The sequence below is a fragment of the Gymnoscopelus braueri genome, assembly GCF_963280865.1.
Source record: "Gymnoscopelus braueri genome assembly, chromosome: 6".
Classification (NCBI taxonomy): Eukaryota; Metazoa; Chordata; class Actinopteri; order Myctophiformes; family Myctophidae; genus Gymnoscopelus; species Gymnoscopelus braueri.
The window spans coordinates 16999053-17021217 of record NC_137607.1 but is presented as its reverse complement, the minus strand read 5'-3'; the positions used below and the strand labels follow the sequence as shown (position 1 = coordinate 17021217).

Below are 22165 nucleotides of genomic sequence, written 5' to 3'. Positions count from 1 at the left end.
CTATGGCTGCCTAAATGCATATGGTGAAGGTTTGTAGCATGCGTTGCTCCTTGTTTCACACACTGGGGTTATATTGGCTGATGTAGCCCTAGAACATCGGTTCTCAAAGTGGGGTCCGGGGACCCCCGGGGGTCCTTGAGGGAGTTCCAGGGGGTCCCCGCAGCTAAATGATTGATAGTTAGGAACCAAGTGGACCCATATGGGTCTGTAACTCTGAGAGTGTACAAATGGAACCCAATGGACCCGTTCTCAGAGTTAAATTAACATTGATTTTACTATATAAATCGGGGTCCCAGAGATAGAAATGCCATTAAATTGGTGTCCGTAGCCTAAGAATTCATGTCAAACTGGGGGTCCTTGAAACTAAAATGGTTGAGAATCACTGCTAGAGCCGTAAAAATCTTCTCTTATGGGGGTCCCTGGCATATCTTTTCAGATGGGGGGGGGGGGGGTTCTAAATAGGGGGGTCTGCGGGCTAAAAGTGTCAATTTGGGGGTTAGGACATGACATGAAAAATGTTGAGAACCACTGGCCTAGAAGACGCAACAACATGGTCTACCGTTGTCTCAGATTTTATACACCAGTCTCTTGCCATCACCCTCATAATTCACAGGGAATGTCAGACCTGCTGATCTTCTGTTTCTATAGTCTCTCTGTCCATGGCATTATTAGCATAGATTGCCTCTCATCGTGTCTCACTGTGACTGGAGCATTGTTTATCTTTGGAGGTGGATAAGGGCAGACAGCACATCCCAACTTGCCTGACGTTGTACCTCGAACTGTCTTGTTGAGCGCCGAGCGCCACCAGTGGTGGAAAGTAACTAAGTACATTTACTCAAGTACTGTACTACTGTACTTACTTTACCGGAGTATTTCCAGTTTTCAGTACTTTTACTTCTACTCCACTACATCTCAGAGGCAAATATTGTACTTTTACTCCACTACAATTAATTGAAAACTTTAGTTACTAGTTACTTTTTAGATATAAATTATGATATTATGAAACATACATTAACCACTTTAGCCCTATTTTATACATGGTCTATTTGAAAATAGCCGATCTACAAGCTCACAAAGCGTCACATCGCGACACGTTGTGAGCTTCTAGATCTGCCATTTCCAAACATTTTAGTACTTTTACTTTTGATACTTTAAGAATATTTTGATGCCAATACATGTGTAGTAACATTCTGAACACAGGCCTTTTACTTGTAACAATGTATTTTTATATTGTGGTATTGCTACTTTTACTGAAGTAAAATATCTGAGTATAAAAAGTGTATACGTTTATGAAAACAAAAGGGCCGTAAATGTTTGGTTTGTTCTGCATGCAGAACTGAAATATGAACCAAACAGTTCAATATAGAATAGAACAGATTTTATTTGCCATTTGCACAAGCTCCCAGGGTCAGCATTTTAAAAGACAGAAAGTACAGACAAGACAGAGAAAACATATAGTACATCCTACCACATTCCCTAAAAGGCAAATATCAAATCATAAATAAGCCCGTCACAGTCTAAAAAACAGTGCAAATAATATAGTGCACGTTCATCTGCTCTGATTCAGTTCATCTGTCATATTGACTATCGTCCTTAATGTCCTTGGCTACTACAGTAAGCGCACAGTGGCAGGAAACAAACTGTTAAAAAAAGCGTGTTGTGTCGGTGGAGATGCTCTCTGGCCTGTGGTGTCTCAGGTTGTGTCCTGAGTCCCTCCACATGAACAGAGGGTGAGCAGGATGATGTAGATCCTTAAGGGTGCTCTGTGCTCTCCTCCTACAGTGCTGTGTGTAGATTGTGTCCATGGCAATGCCGATGTGTATTGAACTGTACATATATATGCATACACAGTTTTAATATGAGGAAGTAGCTAAGATAAGGAAATACTGCAACTCTGCTGGCAGAGAGATGAACACAAGTAGACTAATGAGATATCTGTGCTGAAATTGAGCAGTGTGTGTGTTAAGCCGTGTTTGGCTCTGGCTCTCGAAATCATAAACAGGCATCGACCAGGACTGCAAATGAGAGGAGGTCCACGCGCTTTGCTGCCAAAAAAGTAACAACTCTGAATTCCACCCAATATGTAGGCCAGTTCTGCATAATAAAAAAAAAAGGATTGGCAACACAGTAAATGTTACGAACAAAATCCCTGTCTTTTTTTTTGCACAACACTGAACCTCCTTCTCCCTCATGTGTTTGCAGAGGGTGACCTCAAAACCTGAATCAAGTTTTTTTTTCTCTCTTTTTTTTCTCCCCCACTACTTATGTAAGCTACAGGGGCTGTCCTGTTTTGATTCATTCTCCACACTATACTCACACACACACAGTGGTGGAAAGTAACTAAGTACATTTACTTAAGTACTGTGCTTAAGTCCAATTTTGAGGTATTTGTACTTTACTTGAGTATGTCCGATTCCCAATACTTTTACTTCTACTCCACTGCATCCCAGAGGCAAATATTGTACTTTTACTCCACTACAATTATTTAAAAACGTTAGTTACTAGTTACTTTTCAGATATAAATTATGACATTATGAAACATACATTAACCACTGTAGCCCTATTTTATACCTAGGCTATTTGAAAATAGCCAATCTACAAGCTCACAACGACGCGTTGTGAGCTTGTAGATCTGCTGTTTTCAAACATTTTAGTACTTTTAATTTTGGTACTTTAACTACATTTTGTTGCCAATACTTTTGTACTTTTAATCAAGTAAATTTAGAATTCAGGACTTTCACTTGTAACAGAGTATTTCTATATCGCAGTATTGATACTTAAGCCAAACATTTGAGTACTTTTTCCACCACTGCTCACACAGCTATGAGAGTAAGTAACCCACTCTACGCTACGCTGAATTGACGGCATGGGTTCCTGCTCACATTTCTTCAGGATACTTAGTGTATTTGTGATAGCTTCTGTATGGTCTCTTATCCTCCTGGATACGCACATCAGGAGGGCAATGAAGCCGACTGCATGGGGGAATAGAGAAGAGACTATTTTCCTCATTTCTTATCAGCAGGCGACAATGGGCTCGAGTCAATGAGCAAAAACCCTAAACTGTTTTACCTTCAACAGCAACGGAGCTCTCTTCACCGCAGACCGCAGTGTGTCTATGACTGACTGAGCAGCAGATATTAGACATCATTGAATCTTTCCAGAGGCCCCGGAAAGCAAGGATTTGAAATTTGATACAGCTGATGAAAGTCCCGCTGAAGATTGTGATGGAAGTGCTTCAAATGTTTTAACCCATTTATGCCGGGAAATAATCTGTGTCATTTTTTAGATTTCTTTGGGCTATTCAAAAATAGCAGATATACAAGCTCTAAGAGCTTGTAGATCTGCTATTTTTTAAAAATCGGTGCAAATTTGTGCAAATCTTTGAATATATATATATTTTTTAAAGCAAAGATTTGTAGCTCAAATCTTCGACTTCTGGGAATTCTACAAATGTCTTCTAAATCCTAACAGGTTTCTGAAAAACGTATGTCGCTATATGAGATGTTCTCAAACTTTTCCATGTCAAGGACCACCCAAAAATTATATGTATTTGGCCGCGGACCCCCATCTCAAAATATGTAGTTCCAGGGACCCCCCCCAGAAGCACAGATAAGAGTTAAAAATGTTTGTTTTAAAACACATATTCAAAGATTTGCACAAAATGTTCTGCGATTTTCCAAAAAATAGCAGATCTACAAGCTCATAGCTATGAGCTTGTATATCTGCTATTTTTTGAATAGCCCAAATAAATCTTAAAATTAATGACACAGATGTGTTCCGGGTCTCAATGGGTTAAATCTCTCGGCTGAAATGAATCTGGTTTTGTCGGGTCATTGAACCATTTCCCGGTGCATGCAGAAAAACGCACTCTAAATCAAAGCATCAAAGAAGATCACAGAGAGCCTTACATACAGCAGAAACCTTGTCTTCCATTTAGAGCACATAGTCACTTCAAATAATGCTTAAAAAAAGGACTGCACCACTTTGCATACAGTGGTGTGTATGGGGAAACATGTGAGAGGGTTAATGAAAGTGACTGGACTAGGGGAAATAAAAGATAGAGTGAGAAAGAGAATTATAATTGGTCTGATGTTGAAAGCAAACAAGCCCAGACACATATATGTCACGTTAATGAATCAGACTTCATGAAAGGCAAGCACATATTTTATTTTCAAAGACACACACTTTAATTGGCGCTCTAAGAAGTAGCCCTCATCTTCCCCCCACTCTTTCTTTATTCTCTTTCATTTGATAGTAATCCCATCATATAAATTATATTATGTGTGCCCTTGGTGAGGGGATGATAAAAGGACAGAGAGGGGGGTATTAAGCCATAATATACTGTTCGGGCGAGGGCCAGCAGCACCGGCCGTGTTGTCGGCAAACTCCCTCCCCACACTGTCAGGAAATCTCATCTATTTAGACAGGCCTTTGGGTAAATAATGGAGTTTGAATGATGGCAACGTCAGTTGGTGGATCTGTCCGCCCCAGCACTTCCCCCCCCCAAACGAGATAGCTAAAAAACGACCAGAAAACTACCAGCAGAGGATGAAACTACACTTTTGCTGACCCCATGACCTTTCCTCTAGTGTCAACCTTCTCTTCATCCTTTTCTATTTGCATTTTGTTTATTATTTATTGTTTTGATTGCTGTACTCTATTTTACAACATGTTAACCCATTAAGACCGGGAATGTATCTGTGTGTCATTTTAAGATTTCTTTGAGCAATTAAAAAATAGCTCATAGAGCGGCACAGAGTGCTATGAGCTTGTAGATCTGCTTTTTTTGAAAAATCGGGGAAAACTTCGGCATATCTTTGAATATATATATTTTTAAAGCGAACATTTGTAAAATGTTTTGTTCCAGGGACCCCCAGAAGCAAAGATTTTAGTTAAAAAATGTCACTTTAAAAAACATATATACAAATGTTCAAGACTGTTAAAAAATAGCAGATCTATCAGAGTGCCGCGCTATGAGCTTGTATATCTGCTATTTTTGAATAGTAAAAAAAATCTTAAAATGACACAGATGCGTTCCCGGTCTTAATGGGTTGATTTAGTTTGTATTAATCCTTCAGTGAATAAGTACTCAAAAGTATCTTGTGCGTGCGTGCGTGCGTGCGTGCGTGCGTGCGTGCGTGCGTGCGTGCGTGTATAAGTGGGTGTAGCACGTGCGTTTGCACATTACAAAAAACTGTGTGCCATTAAGCTGCCGTACCATTTTTGATGAACAATGTTCTCTGAACAACACTATACCTTTGGCCTCAATTACGGCCTACTTTAGTAGTCTTTCATTCAGCATATCTGCCACGTCTCCAATCATTCAAATGTCAAGCCTGATAAAGGTGCACGAGAGATCAGTAGCGATGGGAGAAAATTACTCATTCTTATTATGTTCTAAAAGCCATTGTGGAACACATAATTGCTCATGGAGTATAATTTATGTAACATCAAAGTAAAAAAAACGATGAAATACAGTAGGGAGAGTCAACTTTGACCGACAGTCTTGCTTTGTTTGCACTGTAGAATTTATTTTCCAGCAAGATGCAATGATGTTTGCACTTTTAGCAGCTTGAGTGTTTCAGTACAATAGCTGGGGTTTGGGCTATAATGCAAAAACCATACGTTTGTGCGTTATCTCGACATTGTGAAAGGCCAATGAAATGCTTCCAGTTTGTTAAGCATTTAAATTCCTCAGAATGGAAAGGCTGGAAAGGCACTATGGGGACTGCTTTTGGCTTCCTCCTAGTTCTAAATGATTTATAGTTCTTTTCACGCTTGACAACATAAACATTCTAAATGGGGTCCAAGTTTATTTCCTGTTTCAGTGTTTGTGAATATCAGTAACTGACAGGACATAAACTTGGTCCCAAGCTGTTCCCTACCAACGCAATTCCATATATCTTCCAAACATTGTTTGGAAGATATATTATCATTCATACAGGATAGGGTAAACAATAATATATGTAAACAAACGGTAACAATACAGTAAAAACAAAAGAAATAACAGTAAACCTTACAGTTTTAATAGCCTCAATCAGTGGGTTTTCAGTATGTTTCCTGCTGTGCAGCGCTGCACATCACAAACAACTCATCAATTCACAAAAACAAAATGGTGGTTCATAACAACTGTATAAAACAACAGTTAAACCTCATTGATTACATGACTGCCTCATCAACCACAGTGATGTGATGGAAAGCAGTGTTGATTTCGTCGACTAAAACTATGACGAAAAATGTCCGTCGACTACCTTTTTTCACTGACGAAAACTAAATAATAACAAAATAAAAACTAAGCTACTGTATGATGACTAAAACTAAGACTAAATATATTGACAATTTCGTCAACAAATAAAAACTCGGCAAAAAACTAGAAATGTTGGGGAGAGACTGGTGGAGAAGAGATCCTGTAGAACTATAAGACGAGTCATTTTATGTTTGGTTGCGCTCCGTTGTTGCGCTCTGAAAATAGCAGATCTACAAGCTCACAACGCGTTGAGAGCTTGTAGATCGGCTATTTTCAGCATGCAACCAAGTGTTAAATCAGCCATTACGACTAAAATACATGTTAGTCGACTAAATCAACTGTATATTTAGTCGACTAAAATCTTATGGTATTTAGTCGACTAAAACTAGACAAAAACTAAAACATTTCAGATGACTAAATGTGACTAAAACTAAATGGAATTTCATTCAAAAGACTATGACTAAAACTAAATCTAAATTTGCGGTCAAAATCAACACTGATGGAAAGGCAGTGCCACTTCAGTATTATAACTCCAAAGTATAAAAATGAGCAGTAATCTCTAACAGCACATACAGTGACAACACCTCAACACCGTGCGCATATTCAGTGCCCATCAGATTACAGCGCAGGTTTGTCTGAGTCCTGCTGTTGCTACGGTAGCTGTCATCAGCTTTCAGCAGCCTCCTCTTGTGATCTGCCTGGGCTGTGGGGATGTGGTATATGTGCTTGTGTTTGAGACGAGAAGTATGTTTTTGGCTGTTTTCTTCTCCCTTAAGGCAATCAATCCGGGGACGCATCTCATCTGTGTATTTTTAACATGTCTTTGGCTATAAAAAAATAGCAGATGTACAAGCTCATAGCGCGGCATCGAGCGCTGCGCTAGTAGCTTGTAGTTCTGCTATTCTTTTTTTTTTTTTATCGTGGAAAATGTATGCAAATCTTTGAATATATCAGTTCTGTGCTTCTGGGGGTCCCTGGAACAACATATTTTGAGATGTGGGTCCGCGGCCAAATACATATCATTTTGGGGGTCCTTGACATGGAAAAGTTGGAGCACCACCACATACTGTTAGGATTTAGAAAACATGTTTAGATATGTTTTTGGCCACGGACCCCCATCTCATAATGTTTTGTTCCAGGGAGAAGCAAAGCTTTGGGTTAAAAAATTATCTACAAGCTCATAGCGCGGCACCGAGTGCCGCGCTATGAGCCTTGTAGATCTGCTATTTTTGAATAGCCAAATAAATCTTAAAATGAAACTCCCGGATTGAATGGGTTTAAAGCTGCAAATTAGCACGTTTTACGTTCAATTTTAAATTCCTTATAGTTTGACCCTCAAGCAGAAAAGGTGACATTGTTAACTGACCAATCAAATTGTCAAACATGTGATCTGGGGGGTTGCTCTTGACTGGCCATGTCAATCAAGTCGCATGTTCTTTTTTTTCCTTCTTTTTTGCACTGATGTGGGGTTTTGTAGGAGCCGTGTTGGAGAGGCTTGTCAAGCACTAGTGGAAGAGTGCCAGTGACTGTCACTCAGGGACAAGAAAAGCAGGGGAAAGCCTGTAAGAGTGAACCATACAGCCTGCGGTCATCACCTGGCACACGCAACTGTCAGTGTAAAAATCTTTACACACCACCACCTGCACCGTAAAAGTCCAGTGTTAAAGGAGCACTTCGCCCATTTTCAACCGTATATCTCCGTATAATGTGTCCTCACACTCCACTAATGCTCAGTATGAGATGGTACAATTTCTTTCTACTCGCTCTGTGCCTCGCTCTGTGCCTCGCTCTGTGGAGTATCAATAAAGTAAAGTATCAATACTGCAATGTAGAAATAGCCGACTCATCAAAATATACTTTAAGTACCAAAACAAAAGTAAATGTAGTAACATGTTTGAAAATAGACGATCTACAAGCTTGTAGATCGCCTATTTTCAAAATATCCTATGTATAAAATAGGGCTAAAGTGGTTAATGTGTGTTTCATAATATCATAATTTATATCTGAAAAGTAACTAGTAACTAAAGTTGTCAAATAATTGTAGTGGAGTAAAAGTACTATATTTGCCTCCGAGATGTAATGGAGTAGAAGTAAAACTACTGAAAACTGGAAATACTCAAGTAAAGAAAATGTTTGACTTAAGTACAGTACTTGAGTAAATGTACTTAGTTACTTTACACCACTGAAAATGTCTAGGTGGAAATGTGCGTACACACACATACAGATGGACAGACAGACAGATAGATAGATGGATTCTCTAAACAATAAATCAGACACAAACTTATGTGTGCAAATTCATCTGAGCAGTCCGGATGACACATGTAAACAGAGTGCAAGCTAAATTGCCTTTGCTGGGATTGCAGATTCTCCCGGCGTGTGTCACCTCATTTGTGTTCCTGACGGATTGACACAGTGCTATCTATGTGTCAACCTTTAGCCAGAGGGGCCGCGGCGCGGCGGAGGTGTTGATCAGAGATGTGGAGCCTTATGACTCATCTCCTCCGACTATACAGCTATAGCTTCACGGTTTAACCTGTTAAGACCGGGAACGCATCTGTGTCATTGTTTTTGGCTATTCAAAAATAGCAGATATACAAGCTCATAGCGCGGCACTGAGTGCAGCACTATGAGCTTGTAGATCTGCTATTTTTGGAAAAATCGTTAGAAATTTGTGCAAATCTTTGAATATAATATATTTTTAAAGCGACACATTTTAACTCCGATCTGTGCTTCTGGGGGTCCCTGGAACAACATATTTTGAGATGGGGGTCCGTGGCCAAATACATATAATGTATGCACCACTGATATAGCAACATACTGTTAGGATTTAGAAACATTTTTAAATAATGTATTTGGCCCGCGGACCCCCATCTCAAAATGTTTTGTTCCAGGGACCCCCATGAAGCAAATATTTGAGTTATAAATGTCCGCTTTAAAAACATAATAAGATTTATAAGATTCATAAGATTTGCACAAATTTGCCCAATTTTTTAAAAATTGCAGATCTACAAGCTCATGGCGCGGCACTCGGTGCCGCGCTATGAGCTTGTATATCTGCTATTTTTGAATAGCCTAAGAAATCTTCCCGGAGTGAATGGGTTAACAGCTCACAGTGACAGTGCCCTTTTAACAGCACAGCTCATCAGCATGATTCCTCCTTTCTGTTATTAGGCAAAATGGGGTGTCATGTTACAGAATTAATTTGATTTGTCAAATTAAACAAAGTAGCTGGAATGTATATCATATTAGTTAATGTGTTATAGCACTGAAGCGTGGGTTCTTCTCATGGACCTTTTTTTCCTTTCTCTGAAGTCATTCATCTATCATTCTTCAAGGTCATCATCTCTCAAACTGCATACTGCAACAACAAAAACTTTCAGCCCTTCAGCCTTCCAGCCTTTCTTATAAATCAAACTGCAACTTCAACTCGAGAGAGACCATAAGATGAATGCAATGATATGTATAAATACAGGTGATATTGACATGAATGCAATAGTATATATCGATATGAAAATCGTTTTTGAATCGGAAAAGAACGTTTTTGAATAGAGAATCCTTTGTTTTGAAAAAAAAATCGGGAAAAAACCGAATCGTGACCCCAATAATCGTAATCGAATCGAATCGTGAGATAGCAGAAGATTCACAGCCCTTTGGCTATTCAAAAATATGAATAATATGAATATGATTATATTGGCCGATTCTACAAATGTCTTCTAAATCCCAACAGTTTTCTGTAAAACTTATGTTGTGTTACAGTATATCACTACTATTTGTTCCAGGGACCCCCAGATGCAAAGAGTTGAGTAAAACATGTTCGCTTTAGAATATATATATATATTCAAAGATTTGTGTCTCATAGCTCATAGCTCATAGCGCATAGCTCATAATCTCATAAGCTCATAAGCTCATAGCGTGGCACTAAGTGACGCGCTATGAGGTTGTTTGTCTGCTATTTTTGATAGTTTAAAATAATGTTTAAAGTGGTTAACATATATAGCTAAAATCTAAAATGACCCGGTTTTAATTGGTTAAAGGGACTCAATTTGTCAATCAGCTTGACTTGATGGGTTGGGAATGTAAATAATGACAGCTTTGCTCAGTATCTCAGTTCAACTGTCGTGATAAAACTCCTAATATGTTCATCATCATCATCTGTCATTAGGGGATATAAATCACTGAAAAACCCGACACACCATCCCCATCCACAGTCTTAGCCGATGAAGTGAGACCTGACTGTTATAATGACAGTACGATTCTGAGGTGACAATTATGCTATAGCTTCATGCAGCGCTAAATACAATTTAATTATTTATAGCGGCGATGCTCAGTTTGAGACTAAGCCTCCTGCTAGGCTTACAGCATAGTTAAGTTCGGTGTTTGAGAGCGATTTGACAGTTCCTGCATAGTGTGAGCGTTCGATAATGAACTACTCTGGGCCGACTTATTATGACATAAAAGTGAGAAGAGTTGCTGATAGGACATGGTGTTTTATCTGTAGACTACATTGCATTGTGTGTGACAGATTTGTATCTCCTTTATCAATGAATGATCTGTACAGTATGTGTAACAAGTTGCATAAGCCCAAATCCTATAACAATGTCTTTATTATAAAGGTATTGGATAACTTATTCCACTGACAAGCTGTCAGCTGTCAGCTCTTGGAAATGCAATAACACTATTAGATAGTAGGTTAATCTGGGATTGTTTTGAGAACTTTCAGGTCTCGCCTCGGTCACCCCAAACTCTGGGGATGAGTAAACCTAAATCTGAAGGAAGGACACACAAAGATGAACAACAACTCTTGTTGTGACACTCTGACGACTGGACAGTTGTTTTAATCAACATCTGACATGCAGTGGTGGAAAGTGACTACATTTACTCAAGCACTGTACTTACATTTTGAGGTATTCGTGCTTTACTTGAGCATTTTCCAATACTTGTACTCCACTACATCTCAGAGGCGAATACTGTACTTTTACTCCACTACAATTATTTGAAAACTTTAGTTACTTGTTACTTTGTAGATTTTGATAATTATTACAAAACATACATTACCCACTTCTGCCCAATATACATTTCGGCCATTTGAAAATAACAGATCTACAAGCTCACAACGGGCTGTGATGGCACCGAAAGGATTTTCACTTAGCTGCACAGCCAAAAATAGCCGATCTACAAGCTCACAACGCTTTGTGCGTGCTGCGACCCGTTGTGAGTTGTAGATCAACTATTTTCGGTCTGTGACACCCACGCGCACCCATGATGACTTGTCTTAGTTCTACTGGATCTCTTCTCCACTAGGCCCTCCTTAACATTTTAGTCTAGTTTTTATTTGTTGACGAAATTGTCAATATATTTAGTCATAGTGAAAAAAAGCTAGTCAACAGACATTTTCCGTCATAGTTTTAGTCGACAAAATCAACACTGATGGCATTGTCTACTGGTCGTCATGTCAGTCGGTTGGCGGCCAGTCACTGGGGTGTAATGAGCAGCATGGCCTCTGGGGGGCCTGCTGCTTTTAGACTCCAGTCTTTGTTCAGAGAGCAGAGGTATAGTTTAATTTCTGTCAGACATACTATGGAAGCAGTGCTGATTAAGCTGTGTTTTGGCATTGCTTTAGTGCTGTTGATATTGGACGGCTCTAGATTGTTGATTCTCTGTTCCCCGTCTTCCCGCATGACTGCCCTCTCCTAGTCTGTTTACTGTCATCATCTGCTGGGCTGGATAATGAGCTTCACACACACAGATCCTCTCCACTGCCTTTATCAAGTGCCTTTACCGTCAGCCCTGGCCCCCTGATCAGCAGATGTTTGGTTTCTATCGTCAACGAGACACAGTGCCAACCTTGTCCTTATTGGATTATGGAAAGTAGTTATGCTGCTGACAACATTGCCGAAATGTTGCAATGTGTATTTTTGATGTTGTTTTACAGGGAATTACAACATTACTACAAATAGGATGAGCCTGTGTGATTTAAGGATTAAAAATGTATTATGAGTCATTAAGCGCAGGAGGTAAAGTGCCTGCCCACCACCACCACCACAAATCCAGCGTGGTGCATCCGGCTTTGTCCAGTGTCTACGGCGCGGACACAATTGGCCCGTGTTCGGGGGAGCCGGGGGCGGGGATGATGGTGATAATTGTCTCTGCACGTAAAACCCTACGGGCTGGGGGGGGAGGGGCACCTGTCAGCAGGGAGTGTTGGGCGGGAGGAGTGGGACGAAGGCTCCTCCCAGTGGGGGTTCCTCACTGGTAGGTGAGTCATCGTTATTGGCATACGAAATGGGGGGTGGGGGAAGGGCTAAAAAGCAACAAAAAAAAAGTATCATTGAAATACAAGAGGGATATTTGAATATCTGACCTTTTTTTGTCTGCTCTTCCCTTTCCATGGAAAACTACAAAATGATGAGAGCTTGTATAAAACATAATTTATCCCTCCCTTTTCGTATAGGGTACATGTGAACCTGTTATGTGACCAGATTCTACAAGGTACTCTTTCTCTGTCCAGTAAATGTGAGCGCATCATAGAGCACAGGCGTTGTTGTTCATAACTGCAACACGGTATACGCCTGTCTTAATATATTATGTATGTTATTGGTCCATTGACATCACTAGCCGTGTGACATTTATCTTTGACGCAGTGCTGGATATAAATAAACAGTTTCCACCTGCTTATAGCTGCAGTCACAGGTATTACGTGATCATGACTCGAGAATAACAGCTTGTATGTTCGAACTTGGTCATACAGTACGGTATTTTATAACACTTCTGAAGCATCATTTCAGTATAATGTGTCATCATTCTTTGTGAAAAATGTTGTGTTTATTTTATAATATAAAAGTGCACGGACAAAACAGACAACCAAACAGACTAACAAAATAACATACATTTAAAAAAAGGGGGGGGGGGATAAAGATACAAGGATTAAAGATAAGGGTAAGTGTGCATCATACGATCAATCACGGCTGAACCAGAACCAAACTGAGTTTCATCATGACACGAGGTATATAAGAAGTTTTGACTAGGTTCTCAAACAAATATATAAAATTGTGATGCGATTAAAAGATTTAGGTTCCGTACTCGGATCTGAGATGCAGCTATTGTACAGAACCTGCTTAACCCATTAAGACCGGGAACGCATCTCTGTCATTTTTAGATTTCTTTGGCTATTCAAAAATAGCAGATATACAAGCTCATACTGTGAGCTTGTATATCTGCAAAAAAAATAGTAAATCGTGAAAATCTTTGAATATGTTAATCTTTTAAAGCAAACATTTGTAACTCTTTCAAACTTATGTTGCTATAATCAGTGGTTCTCAAACTTTTTCATGTCAAGGACCCCCAAAATGACACATATTTGGCCGCGGACCCCCATCTGAAAATATTTTGTTCAAGGGAACCCCGCCCTCCCTCCCCCCCCCACCCCAGAAGCAAAGATTTGAATTACGAATGTTCGCTTTAAACGATTTTTCAAAAATAGTAGATCTACAATCTCGGTGCCGCGCTATGAACTTGTATATCTGCTATTTTTTAATAGCCCAAAGTATAAAAATAATGGTTATAGCTAAAATCTAAAAATGACACACTGATGCGTTCCCGGTCTTAATGGGTTAAGGAACTCAAGGAGGGTGATTATACAGCACAGTAAAAATGTCAAATCAAAGCGGAGAAGGGTGTTGAAAATACATATTACAATGAGAGTGGGCAGTAAGCCCTCAAATACTTTGTCATTTTGTGAAGCAATGCATCCCCGATGTGGCCTTAAAACCTTAATCCTGTCTCCAGACTCTAGTCTTTTTTTGCGATTGCTATGGCTTTCACAAAATCCCTGTCAGTTTCCTCAAACCGATCCAATGCACACACTCATTTATTTATTCCATCTTTTGCCAGCTCATTTACCCAAGTAGAACCATAGAGGCATCACAGACGCATCTGTTTTCCTCATGCACACCATATGCAGCTCTTTTTGTCATCTGAGGGGTGGGCAGCAGCTGATAGAAACGGCTCTGTTTGGGCAGTGATGAGTGGAATGTCCTTCAACGTTAACAGCGATCAGACAACAGAACTCAGTGCAATGTGGCAGGTGGTGCTTTTTCAGCAATAGACCAGAAATATTGATCCATGCTTGTCTTGACCCAACCTTTAATGTCGAGAAGGATTGTCAATCACTTGTTTTGACTGCTGACAGCAGCCATGTTTGTAATCATTAAAACCTAAAGAAAGGAAAACTGTTTACAGACCATTAATCACCAAAAAGCATAGCGCACATAATCACTATATGGCTTTATTAATGGGAGATAGTAGGGGAAACAGAGGTCCTCGGAGTTGCCAGGACAGAAAGGTGTTTTCGTACAAGATATACAGAGTCTAATAACGGCATGGTTTCTCTGTGCAATCTGTAGCTATGGGTACCAAGTTACTGGGTGTACAGTTTGTGAATGAATCACCAATGATGTGCTGACGTGCTGAAGTAGTGATTCCCGACATGTGGGCCTGCTGGGCTGTGAGTATTGTGGGCCCCAAAATAATTGGAAAATGTCTTGATATTTTTTCTTTAAATCATTGAAAAATGTGTTTTCATTGTGATACCGATAAATAGGAACCTAACACATTGACTCACATTGAGAGTTAAAACATCGTTTTTCGTCCCCTTGCCAGCAAAACAAGTGATTTTACTGGACCTTTGGAAAAATCATGGAATATTCTCCGCCACAGCCCACACCACGGAGATCCGGTAGAATTGGGAAGAAAAAAAAAGGCCGGTTGCGATCCTCCATTCCAGAGCTATGGCCAGTGGCTTGTTTTGGCCAAAAACAACAGAAAACCGAGAAAATTTGACTTTTAAGAAATCCTTGAGCATGAATGGAAACTAGCTTATTTTTGTCAGGTGATTTCTGGGTGTACTCTTCAGGCCTTTGCAGACAGGGTGCGATTAGTCAATCAGTTCATACCGCATGCCAAAAGACGCACGAATCAAACTGGGTTCGATTGGAAAAAAAAACGCACCGCCGCAGCCACTTGCCGCGCGGCAAATTCGGAGCCGGTGTGCATGAGGTCATAGAGAACCATGTGTTCATTAAAAAAATTATATTGTCTGTTTTTTTCGCACCCACATTCATTCACAGGCTGCGGCGCAGCGCCCTCTAGCGTAATTTCTAAAAAGATTGTTTTATTTGTTAAGTCCTTGGCAGGCAATGTGTTAAAAGTATACTATATATAGGTCCATTGATTCAAGCCGGAACACAATCAATTGACTGCATGATCATTAAAATGAACATGCTCTGAAAATGCACACTGCCCACGTATCGGATGACTTAAGCATGAGGTGAGCTGACATTTCCTTAGCAGCGTCAGCTGAGCTGTGAGGTTCGCTGTGGTCAAGGGCGCAGATCTCATTACAACTGGGGGGGGGGGGGGGGGGGGGTGCAAACAAGGCCTTTCCTTGTTGTTGTTGTTTTTTTGGGGGGGGCTCTGTCTTGAGAGATTACTATGGAATAAATCAGGACAGCAACCTATGCTGCTTGTCATATTTGTCTGATATCTTACAAGATGGGATGCAGCTGTATTAAAGTCTGTCCTACCCATCACATTTTAGAGAAGATCTATGGATGATATCCATATCCATGGGGATAACATAACACGTCCCTCTATCTGCATTGAACCATCAGCACATCAGTGAACAAGCTACTTGGTCTGAAATGCCAAAACTAAATCAACAACAACAACAACAACAACACAAAGTTGTCAGTAAAAAGTTGTCAGTGGAAGTTGAGGCATTTGAAGATGCTGGAGGAAACTATCATTTTCAGGAATTAGCTATCTTTGGGTGCTATCAGACTTCTTACTCTGCATGTATCCAGTAGTATATGTAGATACATTGTTGTATGTATCTACATACAACAATGTATGTATACTAACTGCCCTTCCAAGGTAAAGTGCAGTAACTACGTTTTTGGACACACCGACTTATTTGTGTATCCCAAAGGTCAAATTAGCCTTTGTGATTTTGGGGGATAAACAATTACCTCAAGAACAGATGTACAATTAGTGTAATATCACTTATATGCCGATATCTCATTTGGCTGACCAGTTGAATCACTTTTAAACCCATTTTTCAGTGATTTTTTTTTCGTAGTTACTGCACTTTACCTTGGCAGCCCCCTCTCTTCTATCTCTTCTTTCTCTTTTCTTGAAACTATCAAAACGATGGAGCATGCCCACAAATGAATTTCACCCTCTGTTTTACAGCTGCAAAGCTGTGATGTGACAATAAACATGATTCTGATTCTGTATCCAATGCTCATGCTGAGAGAGCATTTATCTTGTGACACTACTCAGACATGATACAAGAAATGTAATGGGATAGCCGCTCCTGTCTTTCCGTCCTGATGCCAGCCAGGGCTGTTTTTACTTGGTCGAGTTCACATCTTCGACCCTTGGTTCCAACCTGCCTGGATGATCTGGCGTGACCCAATCTGGGATCCCATCGTATTTCTTTTGTGAAAAAAACAGCGCCTTCTGCATTTTTTTCCTTTGAATTTGACTCTGGGAGGACCGCCCAATAGAATGTTGATAACAGGATGTTGGAGGGAGAGCGAGTGCATTTTCCGGCAGCGGAAGCTGCCACGGAGCTGCCGGCGGCGGAGTGGCGGGCTGCCGGTGGGGCGGCAGCAGCAGCGGCGGAGTGGCAGTTTGCCTAAACCCTAACCCCTAACCCTAACCTCAGTAAAACTATGCCTCAACCTAACCCTAACCTCAGTAGAACTATGCCTAAACCTAACCCTAACCTCAGTAAAACTATGCCTAAACCTAACCCTAACCCCTAACCCTAACCTCAGTAAAACTATGCCTCAACCTAACCCTAACCTCAGTAAAACTATGCCTAAACCTAACCCTAACCTCAGTAAAACTATGCCTAAACCTAACCCTAACCCCTAACCCTAACCTCAGTAAAACTATGCCTAAACCTAACCCTAACCCCTAACCCTAACCTCAGTAAAACTATGCCTAAACCTCACCCTAACCCCTAACCCTAACCTCTATAAAACTATGCCTAAACCTAACCCTAACCCCTAACCCTAACCTCAGTAAAACTATGCCTAAACCTCACCCTAACCCCTAACCCTAACCTCTATAAAACTATGCCTAAACCTAAACCTAACCCCTAACCCTAACCTCAGTAATATTTTATTACAAGGATTAGTAGGCTACGGTCCTACTGATTACGCACTGCCGCTCCACCGCTGGCAGCCAGCCGCCCCGCCGCCGGAAGTCACTGCCGGCGGCTGCCACTCCTCCACTGGCAGTTCCGCGGCAGCTTCCGCTGCCGGAAAATGCACTCGCTCCTGGGATAGCCCGTTTTGTCTGCCCTCAGCCCTCTCTTCCAGTGGGGCGCCTATGTTTTCATTCCCACTAACGACATCCCACGGAACATGGATGTTATAGACGACAAGCTTTTTGCTAGCGTATTTACGAGAGTTGCTCAATTACACAATATTGAACATGTAAAACCTCTTCAGCAAATTTTGTTTGAAGTATTTGATTAGATTGGTTTTTTTCCAGTGGGAACACATTTGGAAAGCGCACGCACAGATGTATATCCCGCCCACTGCATTTGATTGGGTAGAGCGCGGCTTGCTTCCTGATCTAAGCCCCGCCCACTTGTAGGCCAATGTTCACACCTTCTGACTGGCCCTCTCGACAGATGCAGTAGCGCAGCTCGGAATCTGTTCTTGAGAGATTAGGCATGACGAATAGTGAATGGGGATAACATAACAATATTAACACCACTGACTGATGAAGGTATGGGAATTATGTGCTAAAGCTAAGTAATGTAAAAGAACCTTCCAGCATTTCATGCACGTTCCAGCTAGTAGAATTTGACCTATAGTCTTGTTTTTCAGTGCACTTGACATACATGAAATGTGTCTTTAAATAATGTGCTGTGCCACAAGATTATATATCAGGGTCTCCAAGCAGCAGGAATATCTGCTAGACATGTCATTAGTAAAAGGCCAAGGAAGGAATACTGATCATTTTGTTACATCATGTTATTCTTATGTGGGATTTTCAGAGCATTTTAAACACGCATTATCTTTATTCTACCATTATAACAATGCACAGTGCGGGGTCTAAAAAAAAAAAAACAATTGTTCTCACAGTCAAATGTCATTTCAGCATGTTTTTTGTGTTCTTTATTTACCCAGGGTAGTAGCTCAATTTCAGCAACGCCCTGCACACGCGCGCACACACACACACACACACACACACACACACACACACACACACACACACACACACACACACACACACACACACACACACACACACACACACACACACACACACACACACACACACACACACACACACACACACACACACACACACACACACACACACACACACACACACACACACACACACAGGAGTTGCCTCGTACAACCACAGTCTTACTGTTGGCCACTAAGCGGCTTGTTGGGGGTTCAGTGCTTTGCTCAAGGGCACTTCAGTGGTGTTGGGGGAGTGGTGAGTGGTGACCATTCACTTCCCCACCCAGATTGTCCTGCCGGTCCGGGTAATCTAACCTTTAGGCCACCGCTACCCCAAGATAAAATGTGGGCATTTATTAGCTTGTAACCTTTTGTCATAGCCTGCTAAATAAATTGTTTCTCAAAGTGTGAGCTTATCTTTGGCAAGTACTGAGTGGACTTGTTCTGATGAAGGTCAAGAGACCAAGACATCGTTAACAAAGTATGTACTTATGGCCTCAAGAGAGGGTCACACCTCTTCTGTCTTTTTATGTCTTATTTTGTTAGCTCTTGCTCATTTGATTTTCCTATTTTGTCTCATCCGTTTATGAAAGTAGGTAGCTGATATATTGCACTTTTACTTCAGCACTAGGTATACTCTTCTTGGTTGCTTGTTTTAGAAGTGAATGCACTTAAAGGAGAATTTTGGACTAAAGTTTTCTTACCTTTTCTATGACGTTATGATATCTTAGGATGAATGGTACAGTAGAGAAATGTCATAACTCCACCCCTGAGCCGCCACAGCTTAAAAGGTGCGCGGATAGGCCTTAGGTTAGATCACATATTTTAATAGCTTCTTTTTTTTTTTTTTAATTGGTGAGATCTGACGTTCATAGTGACAGAACACTGTCCCAAAAAAAAACAAAAAAAAAACAGAAGTCTCGCTAGACGAGATTGAAATCTCGAGATTGAAATCTCGTCTAGCGAGACTTCTGTTTTTTTTTTTTTTTTGGTTGCATAGTGTAGGGGTGGAGTTATGAAAATTTTCTACTGTACCATTCATCCTAAGATATCATAACGTCATAGAAAAGGTAAGAAAACTTTAGTCCAAAATTCTCCTTTAATGCTTCTGGTGATTAGTAGTTTCGTTCCCTACCTATGTTATGTCGCTTTGGATAAAAGCGTCTGCTAAATGACTGTAATGTAATGTAATTTACTTAAGTACTTGAGTACAGTACTTGAGTACATGTACTATAGTTACTTAACACCACTGCACACACACACACACTCTGACATACCCCTGTGCCCTTCTGCCAACAGGAAGTAGTTCACATGCTTACAGGAAGCTATGGACGAAACCGAACCCAACGTTCCACTGGCTCTGTGTACGTTGGCAGTGATCTCAAGACTTGCTCCGAAACGTTTTCATCCTATAAACTATGGCTTTCTTTTTTGGGGTTATTTTGTCGAGGCGCCCATATCATTATGGTCTGCCTGTGTGAAAACATGCGGTGGGCCCTGGGATATTCTCTGCGTGTTTGTGTTGTGTGCAGCGGCCGCTCTTCCTACGCCATATTTGTTTTCCGTGGCGCTGGGAAAATATGCCGCGCGCTGGATACTCACAGGAGGACGAAAGTCACGTTTTCCACACCGAGTACAGTACTGTACAGGGCTTTACGCGGTGGTGGACAAAGTACTCAGTACTTCAGTCAAAGTATTGATGCTCCTGGTCAAATATTACATCAAAGTTTTACTTGGGTTAAAGTACAAGATGAATTGCTTATAAAAATATCGTATTCAAAAGTAGGCCTACTGTAAGTTATTTTAAAAACACTTAAGTATTCAAAAGCTCAAGTTCAAGTACATTTTCTTTTTGATACCAATGCACTGCAGTATTGACATTTAGATACTTATATATCTTGGATATATTTTCCCCCAAAAATGCAAAGATTTGCCAGAATAAACGGAAAAGAAAATCAATAATTATGAAAATATAGCAGATCCACAAGCTCACAGCGCGTCGCATCACACCGCGTTGTGAGCTTGAAGATCAGCTTTTTTTAAATTCATGTATTTTTCCCCTTCCTTAATGTAGTGAAGTCAAAAGTACAATATTTGTCTTTGACATGTAGTGGAGTGCAAGTATCCAAAAATGCTAATCCTCGAGTACACTATACAGATACTCAAAAGATGTACAGTACTCTAGTAAATGTACAAAGTTACCGTCCACCACTGGGTTTCTGCTTTGTCATACAAACATGTGGCTTGACCAAATGTTGACAACTTTAATTACACTTTCATATACATTTGCCTTAACCACATGAACCCTAGCAGCCCTATTCTGAGCATGTCATACATTTTGGTAAAAATTGTCGAACGATCTCGGATTTCATGTGGCGTATAGAGCTGCATGTGTGGAACTTATTTGGTAAAGTGACATCATGTTTGCTAGTATATTTCTACTATATAATACTTTACGATAGTAGCTGACCGAGATCATATCAACCTCTGAAGGACGTTAACAACTGTTCAGAGTCACCATTGTCTGTAACGGCCGTTGTTGCCACAACATGGCGAGCCAAGCCGGGATAGAGGAAACAGCAAAGGATGCTAACAGGAAGTTGAAATACATCAGCCTGGTGGTGCTCGTGGTCCAGAATGCGTTGTTCGCCCTCAGCACGCGATACGTCTGCACGTTGCCCGGTGACCGTTTCCTCAAGACCTCGGCCGTCGTCGTGGCGGAGACCCTCAAACTCTTGACCTGCGTGCTCGTCATCCTCCTGCAGAACAGATGCGATCCGACGCAGACGGCGTCTTTCCTGTACGACAGCGTGTTGGTCCAATAGAGAGACACGCTGAAGCTGCTCCTCCCCGCCCTCCACTACACGCTGCAAAACAACCTGGTGTACGTGGCCATATCCAACCTGCCCGTTGCCACCTTCCAGGTGACCTACCAGCTGAAGATCCTGACCACGGCGTTGTTGAGCGTGTGGATACTGAGAAAGTCTCTGTCCGGAGTCCAGTGGGTTTCCCTGCTCCTCCTGTTTGCCGGGGTGGCCTTGGTACAGGTGCAGCAGGACGGACCGAAGGAACTGGCCGTCGATTCGTCCGGCCAGAACCCCTCCGTGGGGTTGGTCGCCGTGCTGGTGTGCTGCGTGTCGTCGGGCTTGGCGGGCGTTTACTTTGAGAAGATCCTCAAAGGAAGCTCCGCCTCCATATGGGTCCGAAACGTCCAGCTGGGACTCTTCGGCACGGCCCTCGGCATGCTGGGAGTTTGGTGGAAAGACGGAGCGGCGGTCTCCGTTCATGGATTCTTCTTCGGCTACACGCCGATGGTGTGGGCGGTCATTTTCAACCAGGCGTTTGGGGGCCTCCTGGTGGCCATGGTGGTGAAGTACGCCGACAACATCGTCAAAACGTTCGCCATGTCCTTGTCCTGTGTGATTTCCACGGTGCTGTCCGTCTACCTGTTTGGTTTCCATCTAGACCTTCTGTTTCCGTGCGGTGCTGCCATGGTTATAGGCGCTGCCTGCATGTACACTATGTACAGTACAGAGCAGCAGAGCAGCAGAGCTAGACCGTCTGAGGTCCTGTCCACTGTGACAGTTTGAGAGTTTTAACCCTTTTAAACTCATTGACTGCCATGGACAAGTTAATTTGTCGAATT

At 41.3% G+C, this 22165-nt stretch overlaps 1 pseudogene across 1 annotated transcript; it reads left to right on the top strand.

Moving 5' to 3' along the window:
* Window positions 1-21068: 21068 nt before the first annotated feature.
* LOC308086836 (UDP-galactose translocator-like) lies at window positions 21069-22109 on the top strand (annotated as a pseudogene). The gene has a single exon. The product of its transcript is annotated as a UDP-galactose translocator-like (transcript).
* The last annotated feature ends 56 nt before the right edge of the window (window positions 22110-22165 follow it).